Below are 12,126 nucleotides of genomic sequence, written 5' to 3' on the forward strand. Positions count from 1 at the left end.
CTATTCTCTCCTGTCCTCCTTGAAATTACTATTCTTACCTGATTTGTGGTGTTCCGCGTGTCCAATCGAACTGCTGTAGATCAGAGCACACAATGACAACAGTTCTTGTTAATTTATCAACCGGACTTGTACTTTACTCTGTCTTTTTAATCAAATTCCTGAGAGGTTTCTTTCATTCACTGTACGAGTATCTTTTTTACTTTCCTCATACACTCTTAAACATGAGACAATTGTAATTGATACATGTGTGTGATACCACCCGTTTCTACTCCCTGTTTTTCCTCTCGTTCGATCTCTGTCAACACACTGGGTTCCTATGTTTCGAATTTCCGCTCTCCTTTACTTCCGCTTGGTTCTGCTCCAATTCTGATACCCCTCGGAAAGCAAAAACATCATGATTAATATAGTTGCATTAATTTTTTCACATTCTTTTTCATTTTTCAGTACCACACCCCCCAGGGGACACCTGTCACCCAGACACGTGTCCCCCAGAGGTAATCTAAAGAATGCCACAGACGCCGCGCCACGCACGCCGTGAGGTGTCGACCCTGTTTTTCTGAAAAGACCTTGACAGCCTCTCCACAGCGGCCTAAACCCACCTCACCACAGGTACACAGCAGACAGCATCCCGGCAACCTCTCCTGTGCTCCAGGCCAGTATCCCCAGAGTCCAGTGCCCTGCCGGACGGCCACACATAGCCGACCAGACCCAACACCGAACCCCGGGCACACCGCCCCATATCACACAGCCCTCCAAACGTACCTACTATGGGGAAAAAAAAACACAATTGTACACACAATCCTATCCCGTCAATCGCAACGCACGGTCGTCCAGGAACGTCCCCCGCCTCACACCCACACGCACGCCCCGGCCCTCCCACTCCCCAACCCTGAATGTCCACCACCCAGATCAGAGAATAGTCGCCAGCGCGGACGCCGGGCACCACGGCTTTATCGGAACGCCCACACCCACCCTGCCACCCTCCGCGCCAACCTTCATTACCATCATTGCATACGCAGGCGCAACCGAGCGGTGTGGGTCCCCCGACGCAGAACCAGCCGCGCCGAGAGACTTGAACACGTACGTCACACACACCCTGATAACATTCACACACACTACTATAACCGCAAACATCACCACAGCACACAGCAAATACTTAACAATTGTCCATCCTATGTAACCTAACCAACTTTGGCCCCAGCCCTCCCACGAGTCCTCCTGCGCGGGCTGCATCTCCCTAGTAATATTCTTCAAATGCTCTATAACTTCCTGTATGCCGCCTATATCATTTTCGGGGATAAATGTGCAGCATTCCTGACCAATCAATGCACACGTGCCCCCTGAACTCGCCAACAGGAAGTCCAAACCCGTCCTTGACTGCAGCTCCATCAGTCTTAAGGACCGTAACTCTTGAGCCTCCAGGGCCATACCTCTGGCGGTCGTACGCTTTGACCCTTTTAACCTCCTTCCAGTTAAGAGTACCCTCCTCCCGTTCGGATGCACTCCTTGCCCTACTTAGATGCACCCCTCCCCTCCAGGATCAGGAGATACCACGTGTGGGGAAACCGGCTTTTTCAGGGCCGCATTGCCGCCTACACTGGACCCCCTCTCACCCAACCAAGGATACAGGCCTCCACTTCCAGGCTAAGGTCTCCTCACATGAACAGAAGAAGTCCCCTTATCTTACCTTCAGGTGCAGTTTAAGGCTGGGTCCCTTTCCAACCTTAGGAGAGACAATTCAGATTCCTCTGAATTGACACCCCTCATCCCTCTGCTTCCCAGCATTTTCTTTTCAAAAACACTGATCACAGAAGCACAGCTCGCCTACTAACCCTGTATCGGCTAGTAAGGTTACCGTGGCCTGACTGTACATTGAGCCAAGTGCATTTATGCCCATACTGTCCAGTCACTCACGGTCCCCGTCCCGCTATCTGTGACTATAAGCAGGGGTCATAACGCTCTCCTGACCGGCTGGCGACCCAGTCGATAGCGACCTCATAGTCCGTCATCAAGTCAGGACCCCAAGCAGCTGACTGTCCGTAGTACCTATCAGCCACTCAGTTTAGAAACCGACGGTCTTGTCCCCACCCCGCTTGCTCTGGGCATGGAAATATTGACCGTTTTCGCCAGCCTTGCCTGTTCATGGCAGGAGCTGTGCCCCCTACGGTGCACCGCCCTACTCCTAGGTGTGGACTGTCGCCCACGTACCACCCAGTGCCCACACCAACTTACGTGCGACGTTTCCTGGGCCGACTAGACGGTACCACAGTGGTATGTTATTTCATACCTCGTTACGCACGAGGGCCTTCAGTTTCTCCCCAGCACTATAGAATGTGTTTAACGTGCGCCCAGACTCTTGCGAGCCCACTGCCGCCTGTTGACAGCTAGAGGTTCGGGGTGCCTAATCCCCTCCCTAGCCGTCATATCCTCAAACACGCGAGCTAGATGATCTAGTTCACCCATGTTCGCATACGTCCCCCACCAGGGAAACGCCACCCTGAAAAAGTGGTCCGCATCTATAAACCTCCTGCGCCTTGACTTGGGAATCGTTGGCAAAACATCTGACACCCTCATAGCTGGCACCAAATACCCCAACGCACACCTACCCCTCCACTTAATAGGCAACGCTGCGTAAGCATACTCACCACAAATCCAAAACGCCCCCCTAGGGGCCGGCGCCTCCGAATTCTTACCCCATATTCCACTCTCACCCTTGCAGCCGTCCAAATATCCCACGTCCCTACCACCTGACTTCCCCTCTACGCACATCTCAAACCCAGCCGCCCTAAACGCCACCGGAATGGGGCTAGTGTCCTTAAGACCCCCATAACCCACTGCCTTATTCGACCCCTGTTCCCGGCCCAAATACCTCAACATCCTATCATGACCCACCCCGTCGCATAGGCCGAGCAGAGGCTCGTCCCTCAACACATTGGCATGACACTTCGTTAAGGGGTGTGCAATCAAGGGAAGACCTGCGTCGCCTGCTAGCGGGGCTAAGCCACACACATAACAATCCGACCTATTGGCTACCTTAGCCACAGTCCTCGCCATCCCCAAAAACAGATTACCGTGATGGTCTGGCTGCGACCTCCTACCCACTACCACCACCTCTGGCTGTTCAGGTCGCAGGTATGGATCATACATTATAGTACCGATCAACACACATAACCAAATCATTGCCACGGCACCCCCCCGAAGCATCCGTCTACTACTGTCCCTCAAACCAGGAACCATGTTTGTCTGTTCCGTCCTCCTCCTCCCCCCTCCGTCACCGGCGCGTATCCTAATATGTCCTGCAATCCCCACAAACAACAACACAACTTTATAACCGAACATACCCTCAGTCTACTGACATGAAGACCCCAACCTAAACACAACACCAGGACATGTAGAAAAGGCCGCAACGTAGCCGCCCACCGGCCAAGGGAGAACCAGGCCAGAGGGAACACATGTAACTCCATGCCGGTCTACAGACGGAAGAGGGGGGAGGGTGGAGAGAGGCACAGCATGTGGGGCACAGGATGGAGCGGGGGGGGGGGGGGGGGGGGGGGTCAAAGGAACAGCAGGGAAGTGGGGGGGGGGGGGGGGGGTGGGGGTGGTTCAAAGGAACAGCAGGGAAGTGGGGGGGGGGGGGGGTGGGGGGGGTGGGGGTGGTTCAAAGGAACAGCAGGGAAGTGGGGGGGGGGGGGGTGGGGGGGGGGGGGGGTGGTTCAAAGGAACAGCAGGGAAGTGGGGGGGGGGGGGGGGGGTGGGGGGGTGGGGGTGGTTCAAAGGAACAGCAGGGAAGTGGGGGGGGGGGGTGGTTCAAAGGAACATCAAGAGAGGGGGGGGGGGGGGGGGGGGGGGGGGGTTTGGGTTTCGCAGTCCCGAACAGACCTGCTCCACACCATAAAACACATTTATCATACCCTGCACTGCCCCCATGTCTCCTATGGAGAAGAAGGGAGAGAGAGCGAACAGCAAGATAGCTAGAAAAAGAGAAAAGAGGGAGTGAGAGAGGAAGACGAGGAGAGAGGAGAGGAAGGAGAGGAGAGAGGAGGAGAGGAAGGAGAGGAGAGAGGAAAGAGGAGGAAAAGAAGGAAAGGAGAGAGGAGAGAGGAGGAGGAAGAGAGGAGAGGAGAGAGGAGGAGATGAAGGGGAAGGGGGTAGGAAGAGGAGGGGAGAGAGAGCAGGAAGAGGAGGGGAGAGAGAGCAGGAAGAGGAGGGGAGAGAGAGCCGGAAGAGGAGGGGAGAGAGAGCAGGAAGAGGAGGGGAGAGAGAGCAGGAAGAGGAGGGGAGAGAGAGCAGGAAGAGGAGGGGAGAGAGAGCAGGAAAAGGAGGGGAGAGAGAGCAGGAAGAGGAGGGGAGAGAGAGCAGGAAGAGGAGGGGAGAGAGAGCAGGAAGAGGAGGGGAGAGAGAGCAGGAAGAGGAGGGGAGAGAGAGCAGGAAGAGGAGGGGAGAGAGAGCAGGAAGAGGAGGGGAGAGAGAGCAGGAAGAGGAGGGGAGAGAGAGCAGGAAGAGGAGGGGAGAGAGAGCAGGAAGAGGAGGGGAGAGAGAGCAGGAAGAGGAGGGGAGAGAGAGCAGGAAGAGGAGGGGAGAGAGAGCAGGAAGAGGAGGGGAGAGAGAGCAGGAAGAGGAGGGGAGAGAGAGCAGGAAGAGGAGGGGAGAGAGAGCAGGAAGAGGAGGGGAGAGAGAGCAGGAAGAGGAGGGGAGAGAGAGCAGGAAGAGGAGGGGAGAGAGAGCAGGAAGAGGAGGGGAGAGAGAGCAGGAAGAGGAGGGGAGAGAGAGCAGGAAGAAGAGGGGCTAAGGGAGGGGAGGGGGGGGGGGGGTGAAAGAAAATGGCATGTGCGGGAGAAAGAGAAGAAGAGATAGAAAGAAAGAGAGAGAGAAAAAGAGAGAGAGTGAGAGAGAGAGAGAGAGAGAGAGAGAGAGGGAGAGAGAGAGAGAAAAAGAGAGAGAAAGAAAGAAAAAGAGAAAGAGAGAGTGCGAGAGAGAGAGAAAAACTACACACATCTGATCGCTTTATAGCCACACATGACACGCTGGTTAGGACGGGAGTTTAATGCCTCCACCGCCACCCAGTGTACTCTGACGCCATCTAGTGGTCTCATATCAACATCATAATTAATTTCAGTCTCACTCGCCTCACACACACAATGTCCCTTCTCACAAGCGCGCATGCGCGCACTCCGAAGCGGAGTTCACTCATTCATCATGCATCCTGCATACATTCAAACTTTCAGCCAATACTCTGCAAACAGTAGCTCACACTGCAACTCACCCAGCTCATTCATCACAAACGACCATTCAGTTATACTGCTATATCGCCTCAATCACAACATACAGTATTAAACTCCTATCGCCCCATTATTAAACCGTCCCAGGCGAGTCACAACGAGCTATCGTTTGTAGCATGTTGCGCGCTTCGACACGCACGCGCCCCCCACCACGAAGCTGGGTGGCGCATTTGCCGTTGCGTGTGTGCACTTTGGACGTCGCGTGTGTACCCGATTCAATATTAAAAACCGTTCTCAGTCATATTATAAGTGCCACTTTACAGATTTAATCTATATACTTCACACATGTTAAACCTAACCATAACGCTTTTCACTCATACACAAACATCATACACTAGTAATTGTTTAACCATAGCTTGCAACATACGAGTCCACCTTAAGTACCATTCTAATGTTCACAGCCTATCGCCGCAACATACGAGTCCTATGTTACAGCATAGCTTGCAACATACGAGTCCTATGTTACAGCATAGCTTGCAACATACGAGCCTACCTCACGTACCATTCTAATGTTACAGCCTATCGTTGTTTAAATTTAACACGTCCGGCGGTGCCCAGGGTAAAACTAGACTCTATTCATGCTTCATTTCTACTGTAGAAAATACTACGCAAAATGTGCTTAAGCCAATACTATAAGGCGTACTATGCACATGTTCCCCTTGCTTAACCCTGAGCACAAACCTAGACATTGTTCCTAAATACTTCCATACCTATTCTTAATGTTCCGACCACGGGCAGCGTCTCGTTCACTTATGCTAAAATTTCTACTGTAGAAAATACTACGCAAAATTGTGCTTAACTCCCTTACTGTAAGGAATACGACAGCACAGTGCGGTTAAAAATCCTGCTCACAGGACCTATAATCACACACAGCCTTGAGTCGCTACCCCTTGGTCAGAACATTTCATTTAATATCTAATTACAGTCATACTTTTAGCAACCCCCCGTTGGTTCGAATTGAACACCCGTACACTCCATAACACTCACCTTTGGTAACTCTCCGAGCTACGCGAAGACGATTTGTTGTTGTTGTTGTCGTTCGAGGTGAAGAAAGAGGCAAAAAAAAAAAATTCTCTTTTGTTCTCGTTCAAAACGGACGTTTCTATTCAAGGGTCGCGGCACCAAAAATGTAGTAACTTCCTAGCTTAATCTTCGTACTCTGCGCTGTGTTTAAACCTTAAAAAGCTCTTTGAAGTACTACTGAACTACAAATGCAGATAACCATGTATGTGATGGTTTTCTGCCCGTACACCTTCAGAGAACACGGCGCGGCGGTTGAAGAAATCGAGTTCCGAGCAGTTTGAAAAGGAACCCGTGTTTAATAAAAAGGATTTCAATCAATACAAATCAAAGATTTGAAAGAACAATTGCAATAAAACCTGATGGAAGACCTCACTATGCCGAGGTTCACCAGACTTTAGGCTAAATATTCAATATCTATGGGCATGTCTCGTCTCGGCTTCTTCAGATGGTAGGTTTTTGCGGCCGTCTCTCTGCTGCGTGGTTTCCTCAGTCTGTTGTGGAGAAAAAGGGTGTGTGTTCTTTGTTGCTTCCTGGGTCTCTCTTCGGGTGTGTTGTTGTGATCCTCCTGGTACGGAGTTTTTGCTAATATCAAATTTAGGCTCCGCCTCTAATGTTACGGCAAGCGGGCGTTTTCCAACCTCTCCTCGAGTGTTCCTATTGGAGGACACTTACTCTCAACTCTCATTGGCTAACTCCTTATCGTGACGTTTTACATCGAATTGCGTCACGATGTGGTTTCAAATGGTCTTTTCTTTTGATCTTACTGCTCTTTTGTTTCAGCAGAGACAAACTGGCATCTTCCCATGGCAGTTTCTTTGTTGGACCAGATGGCCTAGGGCCCTGGGTTGTAAAATCACCCATGTTATTGACTTTCCCAGGAAGGATCAAACGAGACACTATCTCTTACTCAATAAGCGTCTGCCTGTTTCAACCCCCCTCCACAGAGATTTAGAGGAAGCCTGAATCAGCAGCTGCATTACTAAATCAGAGGTGTGTCTAGTTTCTTGTACTTTATGAGCGGGGGAAGAAAAGTGTATGTATTTTACCTCTGTGTTTTCGCCATTCTGTGCTTCATGATATACAGTACAATAAACACCAGTTTGGCTGGAATTCTACTACACCCCAAAATATAAACAAAGAATCAAGCGCGCCCCGGTAGTCTCGCGAGAGGTGCAGAAATGGTCTGTGGAGTCAGAGGAGATGCTACAGGCTGCACTTGAGTGCGCAGACTGGAGTGTGTTCCGTGATAACATTAATGACTACACGGAGACAGTGCTGGACTTTGTTCGTACTTTGGTGGAAGAAACAATCCCCACTACCACAATTAAAGTTTACCCAAATCAAAAGCCCTGGGTAGACAAATCCATCCGTGAAGCTCTGAAAGCGCGCACCACAGCATACAACGCCGGGCTCGTGGCAGGCAACATGAATGACCACAAGGTGGCGCGATACAACGTAAGGAGGACAGTAATAGAGGCAAAATGGCGCTACAGGGATAAAATGTAACTCCAGTTTGAACAGGCTGACTCCAGAGCTATGTGGCAGGGCCTCAAAACGATGACAGACTACAAAGGCACCTCCCTCAAACTGAACAGTGACATCTCCTTAGCAAATGACCTCAATACCTTCTATGCAAGGTTTGAGGCTGGTAATAACAACACCAGCCTACAAGCCACGGAAATGGGGGGGGGGGGGTCTGCTGATGGAGACTCAGTGTTCAGGGTAACAGAGCATGAGGTGAGGCGGACCTTTAAAAAAGTGAATATCAGGAAGGCAGCAGGACCGGACGGCATCCCCGGCCGCGTCCTAAAAGTCTGTGCCGACCAACTGGCCCCGGTATTCACTGACATATTTAACCTGTCCTTAGAACAGGCTGTCATCCCCACCTGCCTGAAGAAGTCCACTATCATCCCTGTACCTAAAAAATCCAAGCCTGCTTGCCTCAACGACTACCGCCCTGTAGCTCTCACCTCCATAGCCATGAAGTGCTTTGAGAAGCTAGTAAAGGGCTACATCTGCTCCTCCCTCCCCATCAACCTGAACCCCCTGCAATTTGCATACCGCCCCAACAGGTCCACGGAGGACGCCATAGCCCATGTGCTGCACACAGCAGCATCACACCTGGACAAGAGGAAGGGGAACTATGTGAGAATGCTATTCATCGACTACAGCTCGGCATTCAATACCATAGTTCCCTCCAAACTCATAGCCAAGCTCAGGGACCTGGGCTTGAACTATGACCTCTGCCAGTGGGTCTTGGACTTCCTGACGGGCAGACCCCAGGTGGTGAGAGCAGGCAACTGCACCTCCTCATCCATCACCCTCAACATAGGGGCCCCCCAGGGCTGTGTTCTGAGTCCCCTCCTCTACTGCCTGTACACACACGACTGTGTGGCTCAGCGGAGTAACAACACAATCATCAAATTTGCTGACGACACAGTAGTGGTGGGCCTGATCTCTGCAAACGACGAGAGGGCCTACCTGGAAGAGGTCAAGGTCCTGGCGGGATGGTGCCAGGAGAACAGCCTCTCCCTGAATGTCAGCAAAACAAAGGAGATGATTGTGGACTTCAGGAGGTCGGGGGTCAAGGACTACAGCCCCCTCAGCATCGACGGGGCACCGGTTGAGAGAGTGAACAGTTTTAAGTACCTTGGAGCCCACATATCCGAGGACTTGACATGGACCACACACATTGACAGTGTTGTGAAGAAGGCACGACAACGCCTCTACTTCCTCAGGCGCCTAAGGAAGTTCCAAGTCAGTCAGAAGATCCTTAAGAACTTCTACTCATGTACAATAGAGAGCATCCTGACTGGCAACATCACCTCCTGGTTTGGGAATAGCACTGCACAAGACCGAAGCAGACTACAAAGAGTGACACGTTCAGCCGAACACACAATTGGAGGGGGGCTCCCCACCCTCCAGAACATTTACAACAAGCGGTGCAGGGGTAAGGCTAAGAGAATCATCAAGGACTCCAGCCACCCGAACAACTGCCTCTTTGAACTGCTGCGGTCAGGCAAGCGATACCGGAGTCTCAAGGCGAGCACAGAAAGACTCAGAAGAAGCTTCTATCCCCAGGCCATCAGGCTGCTCAACGAACAATAAACACTATACAACAACCATCAAATGCACACAGCACACACATCCACACGCACACACTCACTTTAAACAAACAACACACTGCAGCACCCACTCTCCACACTTTAGATCACCTAAACACACTTTATATTTATTGATAAAGGATTTGCACTACAACTCGTACTGTAAATTGTACCTAAATTGTACCTCATCCCATTTCTGCTTTGCACTATATAGTATTGTATATTAGTACACTGCATAGTATATTGTATATTATATGGTAACTCAGTTACTTCTATTCTGCATCGAACATTGTACATATGTCTATACTGAACACTGTGACCTCATTTTTTACTTCTAATTTACATGCTATACTATTTAATTTCATACTTATCTTGTCTAGCACAGTCTCTGGAGCGTAACAGTAAGAAGCATTTTGTATAAAAGTATTCTGTACTTCTGTATGACAACTATTAAAGAAACTTGAAACTTGAACTTGACAGGTGGCGAAATACAACGTAAGGAGGACAGTAATAGAGGCAGAACAGGCTGACTCCAGAGCTATGTGGCAGTTGATACACATTAGGACCCCCTCATTGATACACATTAGGACCCCCACCTTGATACACATTAGGACCCCCTCGTTGATACACATTAGGACCCCCACCTTGATACACATTAAGACCTCCACCTTGATACACATTAGGACCCCCTCGTTGATACACATTAGGACCCCCACCTTGATACACATTAACACATTGGCGGCCACTGGGATGTGTCTAATATCACTCTAGACCAGTGGTTCCCAACCTTTTTACCCCCAGGGACCCCCAAACATCTCTGATGAAATTCGCGGACCCCCTCCTAATAAGATACCATAAAATTTTTTTTTTTTTTCATTTTAATAACAAACTGCTTATACACAGGCATATGCATCACAATTAGACCCACTATGCTTCTTTGACTTGTGCCTTCAATCAACAAATCTCATCTTGCACCATATGCATTTCAAAATGTTTGGCCAATATTCAAATGCTGTATTCATCCTCTCAAATCAGGCCCTAATGGTGAACGGTTTGCATTTATGGAACAAATCAATGCAACAAATTAAACTAAATATGAGACAGGAAATTCCAATCAGTAGCAGAGAGAATCTGTCCTAGCTGGGTTTAATACCTTTTTTTTTTGTCATTTTAATAACAAACTGCTTATACACAGGCATATGCATCACAATTAGACCCACTATGCTTCTTTAACTTGTGCCTTCAATCAACAAATCTCATCTTGCACCATATGCATTTCAAAATGTTTGGCCAATATTCAAATCCTGTATTCATCCTCTCAAATCAGTCCCTAATGGTGAACGGTTTGCATGTATGGAACAAATCAATGCAACAAATTAAACTAAATATGAGACAGGAAATTCCAATCAGTAGCAGAGAGAATCTGTCCTAGCTGGGTTTAATACCTTTTTTTTGTCATTTTAATAACAAACTGCTTATACACAGGCATATGCATCATAATTAGACCCACTATGCTTCTTTGACTTGTGCCTTCAATCAACAAATCTAATCTTGCACCTTATGTATTTCAAAATTTTGGCCAATATTCAAATCCTGTATTCATCCTCTCAAATCAGGCCCTAATGGTGAACGGTTTGCATTTATGTTGAATGAAGTAAGAATCCACTGCAGTAAAAATATCCTCACCTCGAGTGGTGGTAGTAAGGTTGACTGACATGAGAATGTCCTGCTTCAGATCCTCATTTTCAATATATTGCACATAAACGATGAGCACAGCCTCGTCTGCGACAGTTGTAGTTTCATCAAGTTGTATGGCAAATGGACCCTTTCTAAGCTTTTCTGACAGCTGCTGCTCGCAATCACTTGACATCTTATCAATTCGGTATTTCACTACATTGTTCGAGAGTGGTACTGATTTTAGTTTATCCGCCACCTGTGGGCCGCACAGTTTCTAAACCATTTTGATGCAGGCTGGTTTGATGAGCTGCTCGCCAATATTGTGCGGTTTCTTTGCTTTTGCAATTAAAAGCGAACACTCAAAGGAGGCTTCGGTAGCCTTCAGTAAATCACTGCCACCCCTGCTCCACGCTACTCTAACATCAACAGGCTTGTTCGCCTTGAGAGACTGTTCTTTCCTCCGAAAAAAGTCTGGATCCTTCCCAACGGTTTCTGGGTGCTTAGACGCCTGATGTCTCTTCAGCTTGCTGGGCTTCAGGCTCGAGTTTGCCAACTTTTCTCCACAAATCACACACTCAGGTCGTTTGTCTGGTCCCTCAGTGAAGCCCATGGTGATGTAATTTTCGCGATTGCTGTAGGTCCTAACTTTTTTTGCAGATGAGCTGCCATCATCTCCTTTTCGTTTGTCACACATTTTCGCCTCTGGCGGCTGACTGCAGACGAGCCGAGAAAGTTAACTAGCGTGCTAGGCTAGCTACAGAAAGTGATAGAGTCAACTGATTCGCGTTTTAGCGGCTACCCGGTAGCCTACTGTTAACATTCAAAAATCATGTCTAGATGTTTATTTATTTATCTTTATTTTTTTATTGTAGTGAAGAGACTATTCATGCTTCTGATGATAAAAAAAAAAAAAAAAAAAAAAAACTCAAATCATCTGTGGTCTGGCGGACCCCCTGCGCCCCCTGGCGGACCCCCAGGGGTCCGCGGACCCCAGGTTGGGAATCACTGCTCTAGACGACCAGCATTGTAAACAGACTTGCACA

The 12,126-nt window shown here is 49.1% G+C and overlaps 1 protein-coding gene across 1 annotated transcript in view; it reads left to right on the plus strand.

Moving 5' to 3' along the window:
- The window catches only part of cacna2d3 (calcium channel, voltage dependent, alpha2/delta subunit 3), a gene marked incomplete at both ends in the record, with an annotated part of 138,466 nt that overhangs the window by 120,646 nt on the left and 5,694 nt on the right, over positions 1 to 12,126 (plus strand). The window lies entirely within an intron of this gene.

Source organism: Notolepis coatsorum (assembly GCF_963971535.1).
Source record: "Notolepis coatsorum genome assembly, chromosome: 6".
NCBI lineage: Eukaryota > Metazoa > Chordata > Actinopteri > Aulopiformes > Paralepididae > Notolepis > Notolepis coatsorum.